At 38.9% G+C, this 16698-nt stretch overlaps 1 pseudogene; it reads right to left on the bottom strand.

Moving 5' to 3' along the window:
- Window positions 1–1838: 1838 nt before the first annotated feature.
- On the bottom strand, window positions 1839–2734 carry LOC103009451 (histone deacetylase complex subunit SAP25-like; annotated as a pseudogene).
- Between the last annotated feature and the right edge of the window lie 13964 nt (window positions 2735–16698).

Here is a 16698-nt window from a genome sequence, read left to right on the forward strand (position 1 = left end):
TAAACACATTTTTAAAAGAGATACTAAATAACCCATTGTCCCCAAAGAAAAGAAAAACAAACAGATAAGATCACAACATATGCCATGAAAAAAGTCCCGAAGTGAAAAGGTAGTTATATAAAGAGCTAGTGAACAATGTACGTACTATAAATACATACATAATTTCATCATTTGCTGTCTCACTGTTAGATGTACTCTCTCAGATTGTTCTCACGCATCTGTTCAAGACAAAGCCGCTGAGCCTCTTAAATTACTCACGGCTCATAAAAACACACACTTTGGGTTGCAATTTTTAAAGTATTCAAATTTTATTTAAATGTGTTTAAAGACAGTTTTATGTTCCTGGATTTGGAAGGCGATAACATATTTCCCATAATCAAACCACTCTTAAACATTAAAGACTTTACTGAATGTTAATTAAACCCAGAAAATATGTTGTAAAAAATTAAAATTCCAGACTCATTTAAACCATAGATATTTTAAAAGATAAAGAGGGTCTAGCGGGTGATAGTGAAAAATTAACTAGTGGGGATTTTTATTTTTTTATTTGCAACATCTTATTTGTAAGGACTCAGTATTGATGAATTTATCCAAGATGAGATTTCATCTCTAAGACTTGATTACATAAGTATTGCCTGGACCATCATATCCTCTATCATGAGATATTAAAAACTGTTCCTTTATAATTCTAGAGAATACTTGAATAGTAATACTTATATACAGCAAATCTGTCCTACATTTTTCTTCATATAATCCTACCTCAAAGTTTTACATGATATTTTCCATTTTTAATAAAGCAATTCTATTATTTTGTGTATGTTATTTTATTTTTATATACTTTAAAAATATTTAAGGGAGAAGACTGGTTCTGACTTTTGTTCGGAAACCTGGTTGACAGAATACAACTATTTGGAAATAGTAGACCACATATTATATTTTCTTCAGTAATCTATGCAAAAGCGGCATTGGTGAGGATCATAAGTCACAAATAATGAACTCCTTAGTACTGTTTGCAAGGGAACTCTCCATTGCTTGCAACAGACCACCATGAGGAAGTTGAGTCTACAGAGACAATCCTACATTTTTCAATTTTTCAGGAAGAAACAAGAAATACATTAACTTTTTTCTCCCTAAGGATTGGAAAGAAAACAGAGATGGGATATAGGAGATTGCTACTAGAAGCAGAAAAGCAGTCTTAAACATCCCTTATCAAATGTGAATGGAGAATAACTCCAGAGGTAATTAGAAATGCCAAGGATGAAAATTAATGTCTTCTTTCCAGTAAAATGCACTGTTTATATGCACTGTTTATAATCTATTGAAACCTTATATGGGCCATACATAGAAAGAACCTGATGGATTAAGACAAAGGGCACAGACAGAAAGCTCAGAGCCTCAGGGAACATTGTAAGACAGTCTCTGATAATCCCAGAGGATGGTCACAAGGGCACAAGTTGCATTGGCTTAAACACCCTTTTTCCAGTGATGTACTTGTGATTTTGTTCTTAAAATAACTGCATATTTTTAATGAATAAATTATAATCAGGATATAAGAAACTGATTTATATGCTAGATTGCGCTTTCTCTGATATTCACATTAGTCAAAGAATTTAGATTGGGCCTCTTCAGAGCTGATGTCCTATTGTTTGGTGGCAAAACTCGGAAGTTTAGGCCAAGTGTCCAAAAAAAAAATTGCTTTTGAAACCCAACATACTGAGATGGGTAAATTCTGGGTAGAGAACACTAGCATTTACTTCATTACTTTACAAACCAACACGGTTTTATTGTCAACAGAACTTGCCTGGCGAAGTAGGGGGCCCACTCTGCCCCTGGAGGGGCTATAGACCTTGGTTGCCTGGGGCCCATGGGAGAGATGGGTCCATGCAGTGAGAACAGCTCTGGCCACCACTGGTACCTGGGTGGTCAGAGGCAGCATCTGGAGGGTCAGCAGGGGGCATGGGAGCCCCTGGGGAGCTGGCTCTTGGCTCCCCCTGGCTCATCTGCAGGAGGCCAGTGAGGGCGATCAGCTCAGACCCTCTGAGCCAGGCAGTGAAGCAGCCAGAGGATGGAGTGGGGAGGACCCAGGGGGACATAATTGGGGTTGGGAGCAGCAGCTTCAGAGAGCCCATCACCTGCTGAGGGCCCTGAGACAGGTACAGGGGAACACGCTGCCCACAGGGCAGCGGAGGGTCAGAAAGAAAGACATCTTCATAGCACATCACCGGGAACCCTGCATCCCTGGGCACCTGCTCTCCACTCTGATGTCCTGCTAGACGGGCCTGAGGCCTCTGCCTCACGCTGCTGCCTCATACAGAGGCCAGAATGAGGGATGGCACAAGGTCTGGTCTGAGAAGGAGGTGCCTGACCCACAGCTGGGCCCCTGCACCCAACGAGGTCCCGCTTGAGCCTCATAGTTGGGGTCCCAGGGCGGTAGCAGGGTCATCCTTGACGGGGCCACCTCCCAGGTCATCTGGGGGTAGGGGGGAACTGGGGTTCCCAGGGACTGCTCGGCAGCGAGGCCTGGGGGCAACCGAGGCAGCAGCTGCTCTTTCTGGATCCAGGAAGGCCTTAGGTACCAGGGCTGAGGACTGTCCAGTGGGGATTTTCTTGGCTCCCCCAGGGCTTCCTCTCCAGAGTCCCTGGCCTGGCCGGGGTTGCTGACCGCCGAGGGGCCTTGTTCCTCGGGTGCCTGCTCTTCACCCGGGCCGCACTGCCGGGGGGCCCAGGGCAACATGCAGTGTCCGGGGGGAGGGCTAGGCAGGGCCGCACACTGCCCGCCTCGCCCACCCGGCCTCTCCCGGCTTCCACTTGGGCCCAGCCTCCCTCAGTGGCCCGTGCTGCCCTGCACGTCCCTGCAAGCCCAGGTTGCGGCCCACCTTGCAGGGTACCTCATTACTTTAATTATCCCCAAAACCTATAATGTCCACAATGGGGACTTTTTTTTTTAAGGCACAGCCCCAAATGTTGCTGGAAATAATATGCCTATTAAACAGAAGACTTTGGAAAGCAAGGGACTGTTTCAAAAGACTGTTATGATGGGAATTCTGCCATTGGTACCGTGGACTATGATAACTACTTTTTATTGCATTGGGGAAATGGTAGCATGAAAATGAACACCTCCAGGCAGAGTTAAGAGAATCGGGGGAAGGGAATTCTATGATTATCATAAATTAATCTCTTTTAGCTCCAAGTTATGATTCAAGTTGATTTCTCATCCTTATCAAATTTCTTATGTGCATATTAGGGGGCTGATAGGAAAAGGATGGAGCCCTGAGAACTGGAATGAAGGCAATTCAGATGAATCTGGGTATCTTGACCTTACAAATCCCTTTAAGCCTTCCTCACCAGCAGATCCTGCTCCTCCTCCTCCTTCTGAGGAAGGAGCTTCTCCCAGCACGAGGATAGCGTAATGACCTTACATTGCAGGTGAAAGCTTATTTCCAAATGATCCACCCTCGTTATCCCTCATGGCCTGCAGAACCATGCTAGAGTCAAATACAACCTAATCAAGGGAAATGATTACCAAGTCTGACCTGGAAGGAGCCAATTTACACACTGAAAAAATTGCAAAATGTGGTAAGTTTATATCAGCAGAAATTAATATATACATGTGCAGAAATGGAATCTAAGTGTAACTGCCCAGGGTGGAAGAAAATAATATTGGAATGGCCAAATGTATCAACATGGGTGCACTTATCAGGCATTCTGGATTCCATATGTTAGCTTGAGCAACTGGGAAAGACCCTCACAATTTGCTTACACAGTTGACTAAAACCTGGATGTCATATTGGTTTACATTAAATGAAGTTGACGTGTGCAATTTCCTTCTTATAATGTAGAGGAATAAATCTAATGATTTAGGGAAATGGAATGATGGAGTAGATGTCTAATGTGTGACTTGCTCACCCATCTCCTGGGGGGTGTTCAGAGGACACGTTTCACAAAATCACGGAGGAATATTTGGTGAGGGAAGCAGCAACCTCCTTGGAAAGCTCTGCAGACAACCTCTGTAGGAGGGGATGATGGCAGGTCCTCTTGGGACAGCACCCTGCTTACCCTGTCACAAGTGTGTACACAAGTGTAAAATCCTCCTCCTTTCCTTCCTCAAAGGGACGGGGGGCCCTTAGCTTGGATAACTGTGCATTTCAGAAAGGGAAGTAGGAATACTTGGGGTTATTGGACCCTGACTCCGAGCTGCACTAAACCCAGGAAGTCTATCAGTCAAGGTGGGGACTTTTGAGGGTTGGTGGTAAAGAGGCTTTTGGCCTGACTCTGTTTCTTGATGTATCCAGTGGGTCCACAAATTTATCTGGAGTTTATTTCCCATTTTTAAATACGCAGTTAGAAAAGATAACACGTGCCTGGTGGCATAATCCCTCATTGGTTTCCAGACCCATCCTTTTTCTAAAACTGTTGGCCAATGTATGTATCTGTGTTCACAATAACTTTCTTCCTCCTTCAAAAGGAAAGCATACCTTTCACCCATTCCAAATCTAATGATAAAACCCTTAGCTGGGTTATAAAATTTCCAGGGCAGTCAAAAAAGTTGTAAGTATTGGTTTGGGGAGAAGTTTTTCTAGTCCTGTAGGTCTTCCTCTCTTTTCCCATCTTATACATATTCTGATGGGGGTGAATCTGAGCTCATGATAAATATTCTGAATTTGGAACAACCAAAGCAGTAGAGTATAATGATACTGATTTTTTTCTAAATATAATTAGCATGTTCTCATGAACTACATTTTGTCAATCTTTTCACTTTGGATAAAACCAACCAACAAATTTTTGTGTGATTTTCTTTCAAATTGGGTGTGCATGATTCAATAAATAGTTAAAACATAGTTAACAAGTTTTGTCACAAAATATTTGTTAATAATTCATCATACTCTTCTATAATATTTATTATGTACTATCTTTTAGAATATAACATATAATACCATATTTGAAAAATTTAAATATGCATGAGAACATACACAGATTTTCAGAATTCCAATAATGACTATGCAAGCAAAACCGTTGGTATTTCAGATCCTATCATGGGGTGTCATTATGTAGAAGGCTGAAATGCGAACAGGAATGGGCAGCAAGTACTGAACATCCATGCACCAGTTTGGAAACTGTGCATTCAGTTATTTTTGTACATCACTGGCACTTATATCCAATGCCAATGATGTGTTAAAATCCTAAGTTGTTTTTTTATTTGCCCTTTTCACCTCTTAATTATAAGTGAGATGATTCAGACTGCATGGAAGGAACTGAGATGGGGAAAGTAAGGGGGAGAAAAAGGCAAGAAAGTGCTGGCAGTGAAAGCCATTTCTACATGTCAGTTTTAATGTGGATCTAAGTGTCTAAGTGACAGAGTGCCCAGTAGCTTGACAGGACACTTTTTCAGCTTCCTCCAAAGCTTGAGGAAAGAGCAAAGGTTAGTTAGAGGATTACGAGGTGGTGACACCCATTCAAGTTTTTCTGACATAATCTGAGTTTAAATCAAAAAGGCATAAACAAAAAATAAACAGGCTTTCTTAGAATATCAGAGCACTCATCATCAACTGAAGCTGGAACAAAGTATTTTCAGGATCAATAATACAAGACATTGTATTCTTTTAGTCAGTGCATATAATGTGTTATCCCCCTCATGGGAGTACGACACGCAAGGGGCCTTCTGTCCCTGACTGGCGCCCACCTATACATAGCCCCTGGCCTGACCCGTCACTGGCCCTCACTACACTGTGCACACCCAGAGTGTGTGGCCAGAGGAGAGCAAATCAACATCTAAGGTCCCCACAGCTGACTGCAAGCTCTGATCATGCCCTGCCTTCTTGACATTGGCCAGTGCCGCAGCACCTACCTGTAGAGAGGCCTTCCAGCTCTGTACCTGCAAGCTCCAGCCCAACTCTCATCACCACCTTCCCTTGCAGTGTGCGTGCAAATGGGAGAGAATGCAGCCACAGGAGAGCACAGCACACCCGGGGCCCCTGTAGCTGCTTCAGGTCCAGATCAGGCCCTGCCTTCAGTCACTGGCTCACACCACTGTACCTGGCTATAGCTACCCCCTCCAGCTATGGACATGCATGTCCCCCAGCTCCAGCCCTGTCAATGGTCACCGCTGCAGTATGCATACTGGAGGGTAGAGTGTGAAGCCAAGGGAAAGCATGCTGACAACCATGTCTTTAGCAGATGCCACTAAGCCCATAGTTGGCCCTGGCCCCTGCTACCTACTCTGACCCCCCATTACTATGAGTGTGTCTACAAGTGACCTCCCCTACTACATAGGCACTTGCAGCTGGGCCCTGCAACCAAGTGTGTGCATACCACTGGCTCCAGCCACCACTGATGCCTGCCCTGGTCCTTAGTTACTAGTCCTTGAGGCACCATTTAGGAGACCAATACCAATTGCAGCCACTGCAGAACCTCCGTAGTGCTTGCCAAGGACCACACAGTTGTTGATACTGTGAACCTTAGTGGCTGAGCCAAAGAGATATCATACTCCCTTGGACCCAGGGCTGCCACACACTCCTGCACCTGGTGCCCTGAGCCACTAGATCCACGGTTACAGCATAGTCCACTGTGCCTCCATCTGCAGGTGACAGGCTTCCCTTACTTAAATCAGCCCATAACGTCTTTAAGAGGTGACTGTTTCTTCAAATGTACAGACAGCTACACAAGGCTACAGGGATCACAAAGTATCAGGGAAACAAAATGCCATGAAAGTAATATAGTAGACCTCCAGCAACTGGCTCCAAAGAAAAGGAGATCCAGAAATTGCACAACAAATAATTCAAAATAATTGTTCTACAGACTCCCAGAGAGCTAAAGGAGAGCACAGATAAACAATTTAACAATATGGAGAAAACAACACAAGAACAAAATGAAAACCTCAACAACAACAACAACAAAAACAGAAAACAGAAAACAGAACCAAACAAATTTTGGAATGAAGAATACAATGACTGAACTGAAAAATTCAATAGAGAGTTCACATGAAACTTGAACAAGTAGAAGTGAGAATCAGTGAGCTAGAAGCTTGAAGACAGATCAATTAAGATTATACAATTAGAACAACAACAACAAAAGAATGAGAAGGAATAAATAAAGCCTACGATAGATACAGAATACCAGCAAAGGAAATAGTGTACACATTATTGGAGCCGCAAAAGGGGAAGACAGGGAGAAAGGAGTAAAAAGCTTATTTAACCAAATAATGGCTGAGAACTTTCCAGCCATGAGGAGAGATTTGGACATCCAAATTCAAGCTAATAGGTCACTTCAAAATTTCAACCCAAAATGTTCTTCTCCAAGATGCATAATAATAAAAATTGTCTAAAACCAAATACAAAGAGAGAATTTAAAAAGCAGCAAGAGAAGAAAAATTTCTCTCATAAAATGGAACCCCCATAAGGCTATCAGCAGATGTCTCAGCAGAGACCTTACAGTGCAAGAGAGAATGGGCTGATATATTTGAAGTGTTAAAAGAAAGAAACTGCCAATCAAGATTAATTTACCCAGCAAAATTCACCTTCAGAGTTGAAGGGTGAAATGAAGACCTTCACTAACAAAGAAAAGCTGAGGGAATTCATCATCATTAAACCCACATTATAAAGACTGCTAAAAGGAGTTTTCAAGCTGAAACAAAAGGATATTAATTAGTTACATCAAAACATATAAAAATATATAACACACTGGTAAAAGTAAGCATATAGTCAGATTCAGAATACCCTAATACTGCAAAATGGTGATGAACTACTATTTAACTCTAAAATGAAGGTTAAAGGGCAAAAGTATTAAAAATACCAATAAGTTCAACAATTTGTTAATGGATACACAATAAAACATGTAAATGGTGTTATCAAAAATGTGAAAGTGGGGAGTAAAAGGGTAGAGATTTTGTATGTGATAAAATTTAAATTGTTAGCAGGGTAATTATACCATTACATCTATAAGATGTTTTATATAAACCTCATGGGAACCACAAAGTCTATAAAAGATAAACAAGAGGTAAAGAGAAGAGAATCAAAGCATACCACAATGGAACATCATGAATTTACCAAGAAAAAGGGAAGAAAGGAAGAAAAAAATAAAACTACAAACAGCCAGGAAATAATAAGGTGTCATCAGTAAGTCCTTACATATCAATAATTGCTATAAATAAGTTGTTTTCTCCAATAAAAAGGCACTGAGTGGCTGGATAGATTAAAAAAAAAAAAAAAAAAAAGACCCAACTATATGCTGCATATGAGACATTCACCTCAGCTCTAAAAACACACATAGATTCAAAGTGAAGAGATGGCAAAAGATACTCCACGCAAGTGGAAACCAAAAGAGAGCAGGGGCACCTATACTAGTATCAGTAAAAATAGACTTCACCTCAAAAGTGGTAATAAGAAACAAAGATGGTCATTATACAATGATAAGGGGTCAAGAATATATAACAACCATAAATATATATGAACCCAACATCAGAGCATCTGAATATATTAAGCAAATAGTAACAGATCTGATGGGAGAAATAGACAACAGTACAATAATTCAGGTCTACAAATAAAAGGATTATATAGATTAGTACAAGTGATAATCCAGTCCCTGTTACTCCATCTTGGCTGCAAGTGGAAATTGAATCTTTGTCTTTGAAGGTAGACTTGATATTTAAAAACAGCCCAAAGAGAGTGCCCTGAAGACTATTAGAAAATGGAGGACTTTGGACATTTTGGCCCCTCATCTCCACACTGGATGGATTTTATAAAGAAAAAGAAGTATCTTCTGAAGGAAAATTAGATTTCTGAACTAGTAACGGAGGGCAGTAGTATAAAGTTCTTGATTAAAAATATGTGAAAACTATCTATGGATAATGCCATGTCTTCATGTATAAGGGCTTTTAAAAATCTATATGAACAATATAGTTTTTTAAAAATTTATTTATTTTATTTTTGGCTGCGTTGAGTCTTCGTTGCTGCACGCGGGCTTTCTCTAGTTGTGGCGAGTGGGGGCTACACTTCGTTGTGGTGTGCAGGCTTCTCATTGCAGTGGCTTCTCTTGTTGCAGAGCACGGGCTCTAGGCATGCAGGCTTCAGTAGTTGTGGTACGCAAGCTCAGTAGTTGTGGTGCATGGGCTTACTTGCTCTGTGGCATGTGGGATCTTCTGGGACCAGGGCTCGAACCCATGTCCCCTGCATTGGCAGGCAGATTCTTAACCACTGCGCCACAAGGGAAGCCCTTTTATTTTATTTTATTTTTTTAATTTTAATTTATTTATTTTAACATCTTTATTGGAGTATAATTGCTTTACAATGGTGTGTTAGTTTCTGCTTTATAACAAAGTGAATCAGTTATACATATACATATGTTCCCATATCTCTTCCCTCTTGCATCTCCCTCCCTCCCACCCTCCCTATCCCACCCCTCTAGGTGATCACAAAGCACCGAGCTGATCTCCCTGTGGGAAGCCCCTTTTTTAAAAAATGTTTTTAAAACTATTTTATTATATTGGTTCTCCTGTCAATTTGGAAAGATGAACTTGGCTCTCGTTCCCCTCACCAATTTGGAAGTCCCAAGGCAGAGCTGAGCGACAAGCAGGTTAAGTGATTAACTGATTAACTGATCTGTGAGGAGCAGCTTTGGGAGGGCAGAGGGTGAAGTACCCCTCTTTCATGAGATAGTACCCCTCATTCATCTACATGAGATAGATCATTTAGACAGAAAATAAACAAGGAAACATCAGACTTGAATCATACTTCAGACCAAATCAACCTAACAGACATATACAGAACATTTCATCCAACAACAGCAGAATACACATTCTTCTCAAGTTCATAAGGAACATTCTGCAGGATAGATCACATGACAGGTCATGAAACAAGTATCAACAAATTTTAAAAGATTGAGATTACAACAAATATATCTTTTCTGACCACAGTGGTATGAAAGTAGAAATAAATAACAGAAGAAAAGCTGAAAAATTCACTAATATGTGGGATTAAACAACATCTCCTGAACAACCAATGGATCAAAGAATAAATCAAAAAGGAAACCAAGAAATATCTTGAAACAACTGACAAAGGAAGCATAACGTATCAAAATCTATGGGATGCTGCAAAAGCAGTTCTAAGAGAATAGTTTATAGTGATAAATACCTACATTAAGAAACAAGAACAATCTCAAATCAACAATCTCATTTTATACCACAAGAAACTAGAAAAAGAAGGACTAAGCCCAAAGTTATCAGAAGGAAGAAAATAACAACAATCAGAACAGAAAGAAATGAAATAGAGACCAGAAAATCAATAGAAATGAGCAATGAAACTGAGCTATTTTTTGAAAAGATAAACAAAATTAACAAACCTTTAGCTAGACTAACTCAGAAAAAGAAAGGATTCAAATAAATAAAATCAGAAATGAAAGAGAAAAAATTATAACTGATACCCCAGAAATATGAAGGATCATGAGACTACTAAGAACAATTACACACCAACAAACTGGAAAATCTAGATGAAATGAATAAATTCCTAGAAATATACAACCTACCAAGAATGAATCATGAAGAAAGAAAATCTGAACAGGCTAATATGAAGTAATAGGATTGAACCTGTAATCAAAAAGCTCCCAAGACAGGAAAGTCCCAGACAAGATGGTCTCATTGGTGAATTCTGTGAAACATTTAAAGAAGAATTAATGCCATTCCTTCTCAAAATTTTCCAAAAATTGAAGAGGAGAGAATAGTTTATAGCAATAAATACCTACATTAAGAAATAAGAACTAATTTATGAGGCCAGCATTACCCTGATACCAAAGCCATATAAGGATACTACAAGAAATGAATAATACAGAACAATATCCCTGATATAGATAGCAAAATTCTCAACCAAATATTAGCAAAGCAAATTCAACAGCACATTAGCAAGATCATTCACCATGATCAAGCGGGATTTATCCCTGGGGTGCAAGGATGGCTCAATATCTGCAAATCAAACAATGTGATACATAGTATCATCAGGATAGAAGATAAAAATTGTACAATTATCTCAACAGACATAGAAAAAACATTTGACATAGTTAAAAATCCTTTTATGATAAAAATGCTTCACAAATTGGATATAGAAGGTACTGCAACACAATAAAGGCTATATATGAAAAACCCACAGCCAACACTATAATCAATGGTGAAAGTCTGAAAGGTTTTCCTCTAAGATCAGGAACAAGACAAGGATGTCCACTCTCACAATTCCTATTCAACATAGGACTGTAAATCCTAGCCAGAGCAATCAGGAAAGAAAAACAAATAAAAGGAATCCAAAATAGGAAAGGGAGAACTAAAAATGTCTTTGTGTACAGATAATATTGTGTACTCTACAGAAAATCCTAAAGACTCCACCAAAAAACTGCTAGAATAATCAACAAATTCAGTAACATTGCAGGATACAAAATACAGTTGCATTTCTATACACTAACAACAAAACATCTGAAAAAGACATAAAGAAACAATCTCATTCACAATAGCATCAAAAATAAAACAGAAATAAATCTAACCAAGGAGGTGAAAGATCTGTACACAGACAACTACAAGACTCTAATGAAAGAAACTGAGGAAAACATAAATAAATGGAAAGATATCCAGGGTCCATGAATTGGAGGAATTAATATTGGTAAAACGCCTATATCACCCAAAGAAATCTGTAGAGTCTATGCAATCTCTATCAAAATTCCAAAGGCATTTTTCACAGAAATAGAAAAAAAAAATTCTAAAATTTGTATGGAGCCACAAAAGACCCTAAATAACTAAAGTAATCTTGAGAAAGAAGAACAAAGCTGGAGGCATCAGAGTTTCTGTTTCAAACTCTACCACAAGGCTGTAATAATCAAAATAGTATGATACTGGAATAAAAATTGACTGGAATAGATTGAGAGCCCAGACAAAAACCCCAGGATATATGGCCAACTAATATTTTATAAGGGAACCAAGAACACTCAATGAATAAAAAATAGTCTCTTCAACAAATGATGCTGAGAAAAATACATATTTGTATACAAAAGAATAAAGCTAGACCCTTATCTTACACCACTCACACAATAATGAACTCAAAATGGATAAAAGACCTAAATGTAAGACCCGAAACCATCAAACTCCCTGGGGAAAATATAGGGAAAAAGCTCCTTGACATTGGTCTCAGCAGCTACTACCTGGATACAATACCTAAAGCACAAACAATAAAAGCAAAAATAAATAAGTGTACATCAAACTAAAAAGCTGCTGCACAGCAAAAGAAACAATCAACAAAATGAATAGGTAACCCACAGAACAGGAGAAAATATCTGCAATTCATTTATCTGATACGGGGTTAATATTCAAAATAACTCATACAACTCAATAGCAGAAAAACTAACAACCTGATTAAAAAATGGACAAAAGACCTGAATAGACATGTTCACAAAGAAGACATAAAGATGACCAACAGGTACATGAAAAGATGCTCAACTCCACTAGTCATCAGGGAAATACAAATCAAAACCGCAATAAGATATTACCTCACACCAGTCAGAATAGCTATCATGAAAAATACAAGTGATGACAAGTGTTGGTGAGGGCGTAGAGAAAAGCGAACTCTTGTGCACTTGTGGGAATGCAAACCGGTACAGCCATTATGGAAAACAAAATGGGGTTTCCTCAAAAGTTAAAAACAGAACTAAAATATGATCCAGTAATCCCACTTGTGGGTATTTATCTGAGGGAAACAAAAACACTATGTCAAAGAAATATGTGCACCACCATGTTCATGGCAGCATTATTTTCAATAGCCGAGACATGAAAATAACCTGTGTCCATCAATGGATGAATAGATAACGATAATGCGGTATATATACAATAGAATATTATTCAGCCATAAACAAATAACAAAATCTTACCATTTGCAAAAACATGGATGGAACTTGAGGGCATTATGCTAAGTGAAATAAGTCAGACAGAGAAAGACAAATACTGTACGATCTCACATCTGAAATCTAAAAAAATAAACTAAAAAATCCAAAGAGATCAGATTTGTGTTACCAGAGAAAGGGGTTGGGGAATGAGGGAAATGGATAGAGGTCGAAATGTGCAAATTTCCAGTTATAACATCATTCAGTACTGGGGATGTAATGTACAATGTAATGTCTATAGTTAACACTGCTGTATGGTATACAAGAAAATTGTTGAGGGCAAATAGATTGTAAGAGTTCTCATCAAAAGGAAAAAAAACACTTTTTTTTTTTTGTATCTATATGAGATGATGGATGTTAACTAAATTTACTGTAGTAGTCATTTCACAATATTTGTAGGCCAAGTCACTATGATGTCCACCTTAAACTTAGACTGTTTCATGCAAACGAGAGCCTTGTTCCTTTTATTCAACTTTGACACTGCCTGGCACTCAAAAATATTTGCTTAAATGGTATCCTGATTTTGTATACTTTTTTCATTGTGGGAATGTTTTACTCTTTGTTCTTAAAAACTGAAGTATAATTTACATATTGTAAATTGCACAAATCGCAAGGTTACTACAGTTTGATAAATTTTGACAAATGTATATATCAGGTAACCTCAGACTGAATCAAGAGATAGAACATTTCTATCACCATGGAGAGCTTTTTCAACCCTTTCCAATCAATCCCTCTGCACCAACAACCGCTGTTACGATTTCTACTGTTATACATTACATTTATCTGCTTTTTGAACTTTCCGTAAGAGGAAACATGCAGTTGGCACTCTTTTTGATCAACATGATGTTTTGGAGATCTCTCCAGGTCACTGAATGTATCAATATTTTGTTCCTTTTTGGTTGCTGAGTAATATTTCATTTTATGAGTATAACACAATGTACTTCCTGCTGTCTTGGTGATGAACACTTGGTTTGTTTCAGATATATTATTTCATGAAAATAAAATACATTATGCACATTCTTATACAAATATTTTTGTGTACATATGAACTTATTTCTCTCAGGCATATAGACTTGAGGTATAATTGCTGGGTAATAGAACAGATGTCTATTTATTAGAAACTTTCCAACGGTTTTCCTAAGGGCTTATACCATTTTACATTCACACCAGCAATGTATGAGAATTATAGTTTCTCTACATGCTTGCTAACACTTGATATTATTATTCTTACAGGTGTCTGGTGGTATTACCCTGTGGTTGTATTTTGCATTTCCCTAGTAATAAGGTTGAGCATCATTTAAAGTAGTGTTGTGAAGTATGTGTTCAAATATTTCGCCATTAAAATTTTTTAGATTATTGATTTGAATTATTTCTTTGTATAAACAATGTGGCTTCTTTATAATATGAATGTTTTCTCTCAGTGACTGACTTTTTTTCTTAATGGCATCTACCATACAATTTTGAGCAAGTCATAAGTATCCTTGAAATTATTTTACCCATATTTTCTTAGGATACAGTTTACAAGAAATTAAATTTCTAAGTCAGAAAGTGTGTGTGTATGCCTATAAATATACACACAATTCCTCCTCCCCCCAGTTTAGATCCTATACACACACATTAAAACACTCAGACTAGGTCTTTGGGGCCCCAGATTTTAGTCTTACGTTTCCACTAATTATCATTTTCAGATACACACTATAATTTTCCCCTTTCCTCTTATACCTTAACCATATTTCTCATCTATTAAAAAAGAGCCCTCCTAAATATAATAAGGATGAAAACGAATAAATAGTTGTTAAGAACCTACTATGTGAGGGGCACAGAACTATCACCTGGATATAAATGATCTCATTCAATCCACAGACCAAACCAATGAGTTTTATTCTCATTTCATTTTTCATAACTGAAGAAGCTGAAATCTGAGTTACCCAAGCATATTCAATTAGCAAATGGTAGAGATAGGATTCAAATCAGGTGGTCTGCCTCTAAATCTCAGTACGTTTCTCCATTCAACTGGCTGTTTTCTAATAAAATTTCAAGAAAACAGTGTAGCAAAACTGATATAAAAACACAATTTAACTTCCACTTCCAGCACCACGTGTAAGGGCCTTGGAAGTCACCACTACATCCTAACAGCAAGTAAAAAGCTGAAGAGATGGAAAAATCAACAGCGCTTCCTGGATTCCTAAGAGAGGAGAGAAGAGGACACACAACAAACCGCTGTCTCCAAGATTGGAGGGACAGGCGAATACAGGTTATTCTGGCTTATCGCAACAGAGACTCAGGAGCAGAAATTGACACGAGAGGGAAAACTGCAACTGTAAATGACAATTTGCTGGAAGCTCAGTGCAGACATGCCTGAGAGTTAAAACTCCAGGGGGAACCAGGCATTGGGGAAGAGGGGGCAAAAATATTGAGAGACTTACCTTTAGGAGCTCGACAAGGTCCCCACAATAAATATCAGAGAAAAATTCTCTCAGGCTTACGGCGGGGAAGAGGAAAAGGAACCATTTTAAAATATGCCAGGTCTTAACAAGACCTGCCCTCAGGCTAAATTAATTAACCAGAGCCCAACCTGCTGGGCTATTATCAGAGCATAACTGACACCTGAGCAAGGGAAATACCCAACTCCGGCTCACTCTAGCTATCCTGTCCTACCTAAGGGGAGAGAAAAAAAGAGAAACACGTGAGAAGTTCACAGTCCAGAGGCATAGGCTCACTAAAAGCCTGGGACCTGATCATGGTTCTATAGAGGGCTTCTCATCCTGATATACCTCACCCCACATTCCTAACGGCCTATTTACAGCAATTCCTTTCACCTGGTACATCATATCTGGCTATCCAGAAAAAATTACAAGGCATACGAACAGGCCGAAACACAATTTGAAGAGACAGGCCAAGCATCAGAACTAGACTTAAATGTGGCAGGGAGACTGGAGTTATTAGGCTGGGAATGTAAAACAGCTCTCATTAATAGACTAAAGGTCCTAATGGATAGAGTAGACTGTGTGTAAGAATAGATGGGCACTCTAAGCAGAGATGGAAATCCTATGAAAGGATCAAAAAGGAATTCTAGATGTAAAAACACCTGTAACAGAAATAAAGAATGCCTTTATGGGCTTATTCATTAAACTACACACAGCTGAGGAAAGAATTTCTCAGCTAGAAGATATATTAATAGAATCTTCAAAAAATAAAGAAACCAAAAGCTAGTTCTTTGAAAAGATCAATAAAATTGGTAAGCCTCTAGACAGGCTACTTAAGAAAATGGAAGCGATGGCATGAATTACTAATATCAGAAGTGAAAGAGGGCACAGCACTACAGATCTCATAGACATTAAAAGGATAATAAAGGAATGCCGTAAATAACCCTATGCCCACAAATTTGATCACCTAGATGAAATGGACCACTCCCTTGAAAGACACGATTTGCCAAAACTCACACAAGAAGACATAGATGATCTGAATAGTCATATATTTATTAAAGATATTGAAACAATAATGAATAACCTCCCCAAACAGAGAGCATCTAGATATAGACCTTATACTCTTCACAAAAATTAACTCAAAATAACCCTAAATGTAAAACACAAAACTGTAATACTCTTTATAGCTACTTTATTTATTTATTTATTATTTATTTTTGGCTGTGTTGGGTCTTCGGTTCGTGCGAGGGCTTTCTCTGGTTACGGCAAGTGGGGGCCACTCTTCATCGCGGTGCGGGGACCGCTCTTCATCGCGGTGCGCGGGCCTTTCACTATCGCGGCCCCTCCCGTTGCGGGGCACAGGCTCCAG

The sequence above is a fragment of the Balaenoptera acutorostrata genome, chromosome 3 (genome assembly GCF_949987535.1).
Source record: "Balaenoptera acutorostrata chromosome 3, mBalAcu1.1, whole genome shotgun sequence".
Lineage (NCBI taxonomy): Eukaryota > Metazoa > Chordata > Mammalia > Artiodactyla > Balaenopteridae > Balaenoptera > Balaenoptera acutorostrata.